General features: G+C 40.1%; 1 long non-coding RNA gene across 1 annotated transcript in view; it reads left to right on the forward strand.

Moving 5' to 3' along the window:
* Positions 1 to 6711, forward strand: part of LOC121394678 — a 36998-nt gene extending 30287 nt beyond the window's left edge. The window contains exon 3 of the long non-coding RNA XR_005961923.1: positions 6572 to 6711. This is a non-coding gene — a long non-coding RNA (uncharacterized LOC121394678). The remainder of the gene's footprint in view (positions 1 to 6571) is intronic.
* The last annotated feature ends 5197 nt before the right edge of the window (positions 6712 to 11908 follow it).

Raw genomic sequence — 11908 nt, forward strand, 5'->3', positions numbered from 1 at the left:
TGTAAGCCAGTCAACTACCTCTTCAGCATTTTGGGAGTTCAGGGTCATTGGCTTTTTAAAACTGGGCAATTTGCTAGGGCCACAGGATTGCATAGCAGCACGGCCCCTAGCACGGCCTCTGCGTGGCGGCCTGCCTTTGCCTGGCATTATTTTTAAAAAACAACAACAACAAAAACTCAGTTGGTTTTTCTGGAAACGATAATACACACAGCTAGATGGCAGTTTGAAGAAAACAGTGTGCAAATAATGCCTACAAGGTCAACGTATACACAGCGGTGGATACGGATTACGTAAAATATATGAATGCTGCTTGAAAAAAAGTAACTCAAGTGGTTTTTCTAGAGACGATAATATTATCAATATTTAGACAAAATGTGAACAAGCTCACACAGCTAGATGGCGGTTTGAAGAAAACACTGTGCAAATAATGCCTACAAGGTCAACGTATACACAGCGGTGGATACGGATTACGTAAAATATAAGAATGCTGCTTGAAAAAAAGTCACTCCGGTGTTTTTTCTGGAGACGGTAATATTATGGATATTTAGACAGAATGTGAACACGGGCACACAGCTAGATAGCAGTTGGTTGAATAACACACTGGGCAAAAAATGCCTACAGGGCAAATAATGCCTACAAGGTCAACGTATACACAGCGGTGGATACGGATTACGTAAAATATAAGAATGCTGCTTGAAAAAAAGTCACTCCGGTGTTTTTTCTGGAGACGGTAATATTATGGATATTTAGACAGAATGTGAACACGGGCACACAGCTAGATAGCAGTTGGTTGAATAACACACTGGGCAAAAAATGCCTACAGGGCAAATAATGCCTACAAGGTCAACGTATACACAGCGGTGGATACGGATTACGTAAAATATAAGAATGCTGCTTGAAAAAAAGTCACTCCGGTGTTTTTTCTGGAGACGGTAATATTATGGATATTTAGACAGAATGTGAACACGGGCACACAGCTAGATAGCAGTTGGTTGAATAACACACTGGGCAAAAAATGCCTACAGGGCAAATAATGCCTACAAGGTCAACGTATACACAGCGGTGGATACGGATTACGTAAAATATAAGAATGCTGCTTGAAAAAAAGTCACTCCGGTGTTTTTTCTGGAGACGGTAATATTATGGATATTTAGTCAGAATGTGAACACGGGCACACAGCTAGATAGCAGTTGGTTGAATAACACACTGGGCAAAAAATGCCTACAGGGCAAATAATGCCTACAAGGTCAACGTATACACAGCGGTGGATACGGATTACGTAAAATATAAGAATGCTGCTTGAAAAAAAGTCACTCCGGTGTTTTTTCTGGAGACGGTAATATTATGGATATTTAGACAGAATGTGAACACGGTCACACAGCTAGATAACAGTTGGTTGAATAACACACTGGGCAAAAAATGCCTACAGGGCAAATAATGCCTAAAAGGTCAACTTATACACTACTACAGCGATGGATACGGATTACGTAAAATTTATTATGGCTGCTTGAAAAAAGTCACTCCGGTGTTTTTTCTGGAGACGGTAATATTATGGATATTTAGACAGAATGTGAACACGGTCACACAGCTAGATAACAGTTGGTTGAATAACACACTGGGCAAAAAATGCCTACAGGGCAAATAATGCCTAAAAGGTCAACTTATACACTACTACAGCGATGGATACGGATTACGTAAAATTTATTATGGCTGCTTGAAAAAAGTCACTCCGGTGTTTTTTCTGGAGACGGTAATATTATGGATATTTAGACAGAATGTGAACACGGGCACACAGCTAGATAGCAGTTGGTTGAATAACACACTGGGCAAAAAATGCCTACAGGGCAAATAATGCCTAAAAGGTCAACTTATACACTACTACAGCGATGGATACGGATTACGTAAAATTTATTATGGCTGCTTGAAAAAAGTCACTCCGGTGTTTTTTCTGGAGACGGTAATATTATGGATATTTAGACAGAATGTGAACACGGGCACACAGCTAGATAGCAGTTGGTTGAATAACACACTGGGCAAAAAATGCCTACAGGGCAAATAATGCCTAAAAGGTCAACTTATACACTACTACAGCGATAGTAAAATAAAAAAAAGTTAAATAAAAAAGAATGAATATTAAAAAAAAAAAATTAAAGTTGGTGCTGCTGAACTACTAGGAGCAGCAGATTAGCACACCAGTCCCACTCCCCAACACTGCTAGACTAATAGCACTGGGCTCTTATAGTAGTAGTAGTAGTAGTAGTAGTAGTAGTAGTAGTAAAACAACAAAAAAATAAATAAAAGCAGTCCTTACAAGGACTATTGCTATTGCAGCAGTCAGCAGATGAGATCAGAAGCAGGACAGCTGCCCACTGCAGCTACATACAGAGCACTGCAGTAGAAGGTAGATTACTAGCCAGCAAAGCTACCTAAGCTTAAATGTCCCTCAAACCCCTGCAGACTTCTGTCCCTCCAATAACAGAGCAGTATCAAAACGATTACTAGCCAGCAAACTTTCAACTGTCCCTGAAATCACTAACAGGCAGCAGCTCTCTCCCTACACTATCTCTTCAGCACACACAGGCAGAGTGAAAAAACGCTGCAGGGCTTCGGTTTTTATAGGGAAGGGGAGTGGTCCAGGGGAGAGCTTCCTGATTGGCTGCCATGTACCTGCTGGTCTGGGGTGAGAGGGCAAAAAAAAGCGCCAACAATGGCGAACCCAAAATGGCGAACGTCGCGCGACGTTCGCGAACTTCCGGCGAGCGCGAACACCCGATGTTCGCGCGAACAAGTTCGCCGGCGAACAGTTCGCGACATCTCTATAGAGGAAAACTATACCTTCAGAATAAATTATCTACCACAAGATTACTTATATTATAATAAGTGCCCTGAATCTTACTGGGGGCTTGGCCAGCCGGGCAACCGCATGAATGCATTGGGACTTCAAGCAAAATCCCCCTTCATCTCTCCATCCCATGCTACCCAGCACTCACCAATGCCATCCAGACAGCAGAGAGCCAAACCACCAACCACTCTAAGCAGGAACACAAACACATAGTACAGTCTAGCGGCGTGACGGAGGCCGAGGACTGAGTGTGGTCCCCCAAGGGTGGCCGCCCCACTGAAGCTAGTTCCAGAGCCTTGAAGAAGATTACCTTGGCTTTAACAGGGGGTGAGTGGCTTTGGGGCCCTGGGGACCCTTACTACTACAAATCACCTGCACCATAAGTACTTTGCCAGCACCAACATGCTAGGCCCAAATATAACCTAGCCAAGCTACTGAGGCACCATATACCTTGCATCATACTTGCTAAGCCCTAACTAGTGCCTACTATTACTATCCTGCATGGGACCAGTACAACTCTTAGACCCAAAGGACACCAGACTTGCCTTGTCTTGTCTAAACCCTTCCCTGTCTTGTCCTGCCTGGCTCTGAACCTTGTCTTGATCTTCCTTACCTTCCCGTTCTGCTCTGGTCCTGCTTTAAACCTTGATCTTTCCTTGTCTTAAACCTGCCTTGTTTTCCTTGACCTGACCTTGCCTTTCTGGTTCCTGCTTCCTGTTATGTTCTGATCTGTACCCTGTCAATATCTTCCCTCGTCCCTGCACCTTGCCCTGCCTTTTCCTCCCTCTCCTGCTATCTGCTCCAGTCCTTCTGCTCCCATCCTCTCACTATCCAGTCCCTTTGCTCCCATCCTCTCTGCTTTCCTGTCCTTTTGCTCCCATCCTCTCTGCTTTCCTGTCCTCTTCTGCAATTATAAATACAAATAAGTACACAAATACAATACACATAAAGTATAGCTACAATACAGATCAAGTGCTTACTTTCAAGGAGACAAAAGGATGGAGGTCCCTGCCCCATAGAATGGAATTATTCAATGGCACATACTACTAGAAAAGTATATATTTCATGAGAAGACTTTATTTATATTAAACAGTGTTTGACATATTGTAATGTAATATATTTTTAAAGGGACCTGAAATGTTCAGAACTTTATTTTTCATTCAAAAACTGGGAAGAACATTCCAGACTTAAACACTATCCATATAAATCTACCTATTGCCTACTTATTGATTTATGCCAATTGCTGACACAACTCTATTTTTGAGTTTCAGGCTTGCAGGGCAGTAGAAAGCCCTGATTGGTTGGGGCACTTACTCTTGTACTGCTGCCTTTGTAGATATTAATTGAATTGAAGCAGTTTGGCGACAGTAACAAGTTAGTTGCCTTGGGCTGGGGTGGAAGGCAGCTAACACTTTATCAGTGGGTGATAAGGGCTGGGTAGTTTTTTAATATACAGATCAACATACTATTTTTAATTTTGGTATGTGTCACTTTCATTTTAAAGAGCTATTAATATATTACATAGCTGAGCTGTGTCATCTATGCAATACAAGGGAGTGTAAACTCTGCAATATGTTATCCCTATTAAATGATAACTTTGGATCTCTCAGTATAAACTACTCAGTTACTAAGAATTGTTGTTCCTTTGCTGGATTTAATGTTTAGAATTTCTATATTCTTACTTGAATTTGATACCAGGGTGCAAGTACCATGTACCAAACTCAAAGTTGTTTACTTTGCACTTTGAACCATCCTAGGGAGCCCTTATATCTGCCAATATAGTTATGAAATAATAACAACAATAATGTCTTAATCGAAAATTATACTACATATAGATATATATATATATATATATATATATATATATATATATATATATATATATATATATAAGTTAGGGGGAGTAGACATATTGGTAAACAGACTGGTGATTATATATTTAGTGACATACTGTAAAGACATATAAACCTTTTATGGGTGATTCCTTGGAACAATATAAAAATTTTATAAAGACAATTTTTAAATTTTATGTACGATGGAGAATCAAATGTATTGCATATTAACATCTATCTTTCTGACTATGCAAAATTCCATCAATTATAAATGTACATAGAAGTCCAGAACCTATAAAAATATTCCCTATTTTATCTGGCATTGGCAGCTTGAGGGTTTTATGGCCTATAGTCCTACTGACTGACCAGCTGTAGCCACAGCTTTACAGTACATTCCCATATGCTGGGCAAAGCAGTTACAAAGGTGAAAAATATAAATACTGTACATTTCTCCATGGGTGTCTGTACACCAAGAAAACCAGATGTTATTCAGTATAGTGAATGCAGACAGTGACTGCATAGTTAGAATGCAAAATGTCACTCTGTATAATGATGATGAGTTTCTGTACAGTTATAATGACAAATGCAGCTGTGCATAATGAGAATGATAAACAGAGCTCTGTATGGCGTCTATAAGTCTCGGAACACTGGTTACAACAATAAGAGAGCTAAAAATTCCATAATATACTTTAGGGGTTGTCAGGTTTAGGATAATGAAGTCTAGAGGACAATTTTTCTATCAGATCTTGAACTGTGATATTGCACACTAACATTTGATTTATTCAACCAGAACTCTTAATTTGGTACTGTGGTAAATTGTTCACCTCTAAAATAAATTGGGAACATTGTATTTTGCCTGAGAAAAGCCATTAAGCACTGACTATGACATACAGTATGCTGTGTTAGAAAAAAATGTATAACAAATAAAATATTTATTTAAATTTAAGTAAATATTTTTTGCAGTTATGTTATAAATTCATTTTGAACATTTTAGAAACAAATTTGTGATTGATTAATTAAGATACATTGAATACGCTTCCCTAAACAGGTGGGTCTTTAGGGAGCATTTGAAAGTTTGGAAGGAAGGAGAGAGTCTGACAACTCAAGGCAGAATGTTCCAGAGCAAGGCAGAAGTCTGAGAGAAGTCATATAGATGAGAATGAGCTGAAGTGATGAGAGAAGAAGAGAGGCGAAGGTCAGAAGCAGAGCGAAGGTTGCGCAAAGGAGTGTATTTGGAGACCAGAGATTTAATATAGGGAGAGGCTACATTGTTTAGGGCCTTGAATATGAGTGTTTGTAATTTGAATTTGATTCTAGAGGAGGTTAGGGGCCAGTGAAGGGATATGCATAGGGGAGCAGCTGATGTTGAGCTGATTTAGAACAGATTGGAGTTTTGAAAGGTGACTTGTTGGAATACCTGCAAGGAGTAGGTTTCGGTAGTCAAAGTGGAGATAAGAGACTGGATAAGTGTTTCGGATAAGTGAGGGTTTGGATGTGTGTGAAAAAAGACAGATGACAGATTAAGATATTTCCTAGGTAGCATGCCTGTTTGGTTGAGTGAAAGGTGATGTTGTTAACTGTGAGTGAGGTCTGAGGGACAGGGGAGGATCTTGGAGGAAATATAATGAGTTCTCAGGTGGTGCTGTGACATCCAGGATAAAACAACAAAAAGGCAGTCTGTAACTTGGGAAAGGACATGGCTAGTGAATGCCTGACTCATTGCAGTTATATAAATACAAACACTAGACACAAGGCATGGGATTGAGCTGGTTACAGCATGTTTATTAATAATATATTTTTCTTTTTTTAACTTGTTAACACATATATTTTATAATGAATGCAATCTCATTTCATTTGAATAACATCTTGAACCAATTCCAACTCATTGTTTTTCCAGGACCAGTACCCTGCACCAGCCGCAAACCAAACCGACTTGTGGGCACGCCATAACTTCTGCATAAATTGAAAGCAAATATGTAACCATTAATCACCATAGGGACTACAGCCCTCCAAACCATGAATTCCATCAGGTAAACATCAGGTAAGTGATAATCATGTCTTCTCCATTTAATTCCAAGTGCCTGTGAGCCCTTTTTATATCTCCTAACTATGCCCTTGTATTTTAACTAACTCGCAGCATTGTATGTTTTTTCCGCCACTAGATGAATGCATGATACCTTAGGCATTTATCTTCCTCCATACTGATAGGGCCTTTTCTAAACCTTCCTGATTTCCAAGATTAAAAAGCTCAAGGGCAATCTTGTTTAAATGTTCTCCATCTTCTCTTAACAAGTCATCCTGGAATTCTATGTTTTTATGTCTTACCACTATTCCTCCTTTTCCCCTCACATAACGAGACATCTACCTGTTAATAGTAATTCTTGTCCTATTCAGGGCCTCATGCGATCTAGCGTATCTCCAAACTTTCCTAGAAATTATCTACAACCATACCAAAATAAGCCCTTGCATGGACGATAATAACTCCCAAATGTCTCTTTTCATGTCCTTGATGAAGTTTTTCATTGGATAGGCCCCCAAATCATTGCACCCCGCATGAATCAGTAGGATTTGTGGAAAATGCCCCACACTAATCATATCCCATATGTTAGGTAACTCTTCATCCCAACACATTCCACTTTTTCCAAGCCAGCCCAGCATATTTCCAACTCTTTTCTTGAAAAACATAGTTGTCGCCCATCTTTTCTGACCTCCGCTCTCCTGGCCGCCCAGACTACAAAAGAATGTCCTATAATCCATGCTCTGCAGCATGATGCTCCTAAAATGGATACATAAAATAATTTTTTTTTTATTCCTGTGACAATTGTGGTCTGACATACAATTTATATCTCTCTGAATCCCACCGCCCAACCTTTTTTATGGCTCACGGATCAAGGCCCCACACTTTTGCCTGTGTAGTCACTCCAATTCTAAACAAGTGTCATGCGCATTCTTTCTCGTTCAAACCTAAATTCTTCAGGCAATTCCTTAAAACAACTAAAAAATGACATGCTGAAAGCACCAGTCCATCCTCATGAGTTAAAAAAGTTAAACCCTTTTTCTGTCTTGATCTTAGAAAATTCTCGAAACACCTCACAGGGCAAGTTGGGCTTTCTTTTATCCTGTTTAAATTAATCTTCTTGCCTTTTCCAAATACATCTGTCTTAGAAAATCTAAGTAAATAGATAAATGGTTATCTGAACACTGAATATCCTCTAACAACAAACCCCCTCTTTAGAAACTAATTCGCTAACTCTAAATGCCCCATAGAATGCCAAGGAAAATGTCAATTTAAAAACGAATTCGCTAACTCTAAATGCCCCATAGAATGCCAAAAAAAATGTAAATTTAAAAAGATTTCCCTCATACTCTGAAAAACAAACCCCTCTTAACTGGTCAAATAATATGTTCAGTAATGACAATGAAATAGGCCTCCTCCTATCCCTTCTAGCTTGCTCCTTTCTATAGCTTCTTAAAATTTGCCTCACCATGAATGTCTTGGTAACATCCTTAAAATTTAACAACTTGAATAAAAAACTAAGCGCAGACATTCTTTTATTAATCATGTTATAGGAATTCCCTTTTTCCTTTTGCTGCACCAAATATAATAATAATCTATCCAGATTTTCTTGTTCATCCACCGTGCCTCAAATATTTCCTCCACTCTGAATCCACTCTATCCAGATGTCTCTGTAAGCCTTCAATGTTGAAGGTGCCAAAGAATTCCTAATTGAATCCCTTAATCCTCAAACCCAATTTTCCACATCTGCTGTGGTATTTTGGTTCGCACCCCATCCGCCGATGGCGCCAAAGTCCAAACATTATCCAACTGGAATCAAGAAAGAGCATCTGCAATGTTATTGTCAATACCTGGTACATGTTATAACCAAATATTCTTCGGCATACTTATCAGCACTAGTTCCCTCATAATTCTTACCACTGGCAGCAAAGATGCACTCATTTTGTTTAAAACCTGCACCATTCCCAAATTGTCACAAAAGAAAGTTACTCTCTTGTTTCTTAAGACTTCGCCCCATATTACATATTATTGCTGTTAGTATTGGAAAAAGTTCAAGGAAGTACAGTAAATCCATATCAGACCAGCTGCATGGCCAAGGTTCCGAGAACCACTTACCATTAAAATAGCCCCCCATGCCCCTTGTGCCAGCTGCATCTGTGAAGAGTTCTATTTCAATGTTAGACAATTCCCTGTCTTGTCAAACCGAAATACCATTGTATTCCTGTAAAAAGGTTTGCCATATACGTAAATCTTTTTTGTGTTCTTTGTTAAGCCTTACAAAATGGTGTGGTTTTTAAATCCCTTCCCAGCAGTTGCTAAAGATAATCACCTTGAAAAAATCCTTCCCGCAGGTATTATCCTGCAAGCAAAATTAAGTCTACCCAATAATGATTGCAAGTTTCTTAAAGTAATTTTCTTAGCGCTAATGGCATCATTAACTGCTTCACCTAACTCTACTAATTTATCTTCAGGCAAACGGCATTGCATTTGTATGGAATCTATCTCTATCCCTAAAAATGTTGTAGGACCTTCTGTTTTATCCTTGGCCAACGGTATTCCAAACGTATTTGTAATTTCCTCCATTTTTAACATCAATGCTGCACATATATTTGAGCCTCTAGGCCCAATAAATAAAAAATCATCCAAATAATGGAGCAAAGAGGTAATTCCTGACTCCAGAAAAGAATTAAAACACTTGAAATAGGCACACAAAATCGAGCACCCCATGGGAAGGCACCTGTTCACGTAGTATTAACCCTTAAACCCATGTTTGCAGAACTTGACTCTGCGCCATCCTCGTCTAATTCTAATAATGATTCTAATGATGCTGAGGAAGGGGAGTCTATTAAATGCAACTGTTGCTGGGTAGTGATAAGTTCTGCAACCTTGTTTCCTAATCTACTTTTTTCACGTGTCCTCTTTTGCAAGTCTGTTGCTGCCCCCAACTTTGTATCCTTTATTACTACCTACTGTAGCTGTTTTGCTTGTCTTCTTAATTTGTTGTCACTTTTTTTTATTTGCTGCACTATCGCTTGCTTTATTCTTATCCCCTTCCTTCCGAGCATAACACTTTTCAACACTGCCAGTCTTTTCCATAGCTTTTTTTAAAGTCTCTCTTCTTCCCTTCACATACTTTGCTTTCTCTCTCACCTGCCCTTTTCCTTTGCCTCTCCCCCTGCGGCTGCTTCTGTCTGCATGGCTGCTCCTTCTGTCTGCTCATCTCACTGCTGCCTCCCCGCCATGCTCTCCAGCCTTACTGCTTATTGCCTGTCTTGTTCTCCTCGGTAGGTCATCCGACTCAACGATGTCTTCCACCACTGCCCTCTTTGCGACCGGTACTCCAGGACTTCTGCTCCTCCGTCTTGTGACAGCATGTCTTTCTTGTGAAGGACCGAGGCTCTCCGGTGGACATGTTCTTCTCCTCATCACACGCTGCATGCACCTGTAAAATCTATGTGAGGGCTCCCCTGCTTTTCCCTGCAGCAACAATCTCAAACTTTTGCTCCAAAGCTTCCTATTGGCCTGCCCATTCCCATGCCCCCCTAGTCATGCACTATTCGGGACCAATTTGATGGGTTCCATAGCTCTCTAAAGGAGAGAGGTAAGGAGTAGATAAGTAGAGTTGTGTGTCATCAACATAAAGGTGATACTGAAGTCCAGTTGACTGAATAAAGCTGGCCATAGATGCAAAGATCTGATCATACTAATCAAGGATTTATACGATTTTCAGACCATGTGTAGAGTCCTGACATTTTTCGTCTGGCTGAGACTGGTCGTTTCATCGATTTTCAGAGGGAGACATAACTTCGGCTGATCTGTTCTTTTGTACTTTATTTGATCAGAATGGTTAGTGGCAGGTCGGGAGATGGGGAGGTCCGATCGTAAGTTGATTCATACGATCGGATCTTTGCGTCTGAGGCCAGCTTTAGTTTTCCTAGTGAGTAAGAACAGCAGAGGACCTAAAACAGAGCCTTGATGAACTCCCACAGAGAGAAGGAAAGTAGTGGAGTTAGAGAAAGCATCTTTGAAGGAACGGCCAAAAACATAAGATGTAAACCATGAAAGAGTATAGAATGTTCCTCAAGGCTCTGTCCTGGGACCATTACTATTCTCCCTCTATACTTCCTCCCTCAGCGAATTAATCAACTCGTACGGTTTCCACTACCACCTCTATGCTGACGATACTCAGATCTATCTCTCATCTCCTGATCTCAACCCAGAACTCCTAACTCGCGTCTCCTCCAGCCTGTCCGCTATCTCTACCTGGATGTCGCAACGCTACCTTAAATTAAACCTCTCTAAAACTGAAATGGTTCTCTTTCCTCCAACTAACACCAGTAACATCCATCATAGCTAACAATTCCACTATCACCCCCTCTCCCCAGGCCCGGTGCCTTGGGGTTATCCTAGATTCTGCCCTGTCATTCACTCCTCATATCCAGTCACTTATTATATCATGTCACTTCCACCTGAGGAACATTCTGCTACCTTTCAGAATCATATTCAAATTAATGATCCTGACATTCAAAGCATTCATAACTCCTTCCCACCCTACATCTCTGAACTCATCTCTATATACTCTTCTGCTTTCAAGAAATCTCTTAAAACGCACTTCTTTCAAGAAGCCTATCCTCACTCTGCTTAACTACCAAATGCAACACCACATACAGTACCACATTTCTCACCCACTTAATTTGATCTTGCCCACTCCCACACCTTGTGTATTACTCCCTTCCCTTTAGAGTGTATGCTCTTTTGCATAGGGCCTTCCTCACCTTTTGTACCAGTATTGATTGTGATGTATATAACTCCATATGTTCTATGTTTAGAATTCATGTGATTTAGTTGTATAATCACATTTACTTTACAGTGCTATGCAATATGTTGGCGCTACATAAATACATGTTAATAACAATAATAATAATAACAATAATAATGTCTAGGAGGAGTTTTTAGTCAACTGTGTCAAAGGCTGCGGACAGATTTAGAAGGATGAGTATGGAACAGTGATCTTTAGACTTTGCCAGGAAAAGATCATTGGTTACTTTGGCTAGTGCAGTTTCAGTTGGGCAGAAGCCAGATTCCAGGGGGTCGAAAAGGGAGTTGTGAATGAGATGCTAGACCAGGCATTTGTAAACAAGCCTTTCCAGCAATTTGGATGTTAATGTGAAAGGATAATAGCTGGTAGTAGAGCTGAGATCAAGGGAAGGTTTTTTG

This window comes from Xenopus laevis, chromosome 6L (genome assembly GCF_017654675.1).
Source record: "Xenopus laevis strain J_2021 chromosome 6L, Xenopus_laevis_v10.1, whole genome shotgun sequence".
In the NCBI taxonomy this organism is placed as follows: Eukaryota; Metazoa; Chordata; class Amphibia; order Anura; family Pipidae; genus Xenopus; species Xenopus laevis.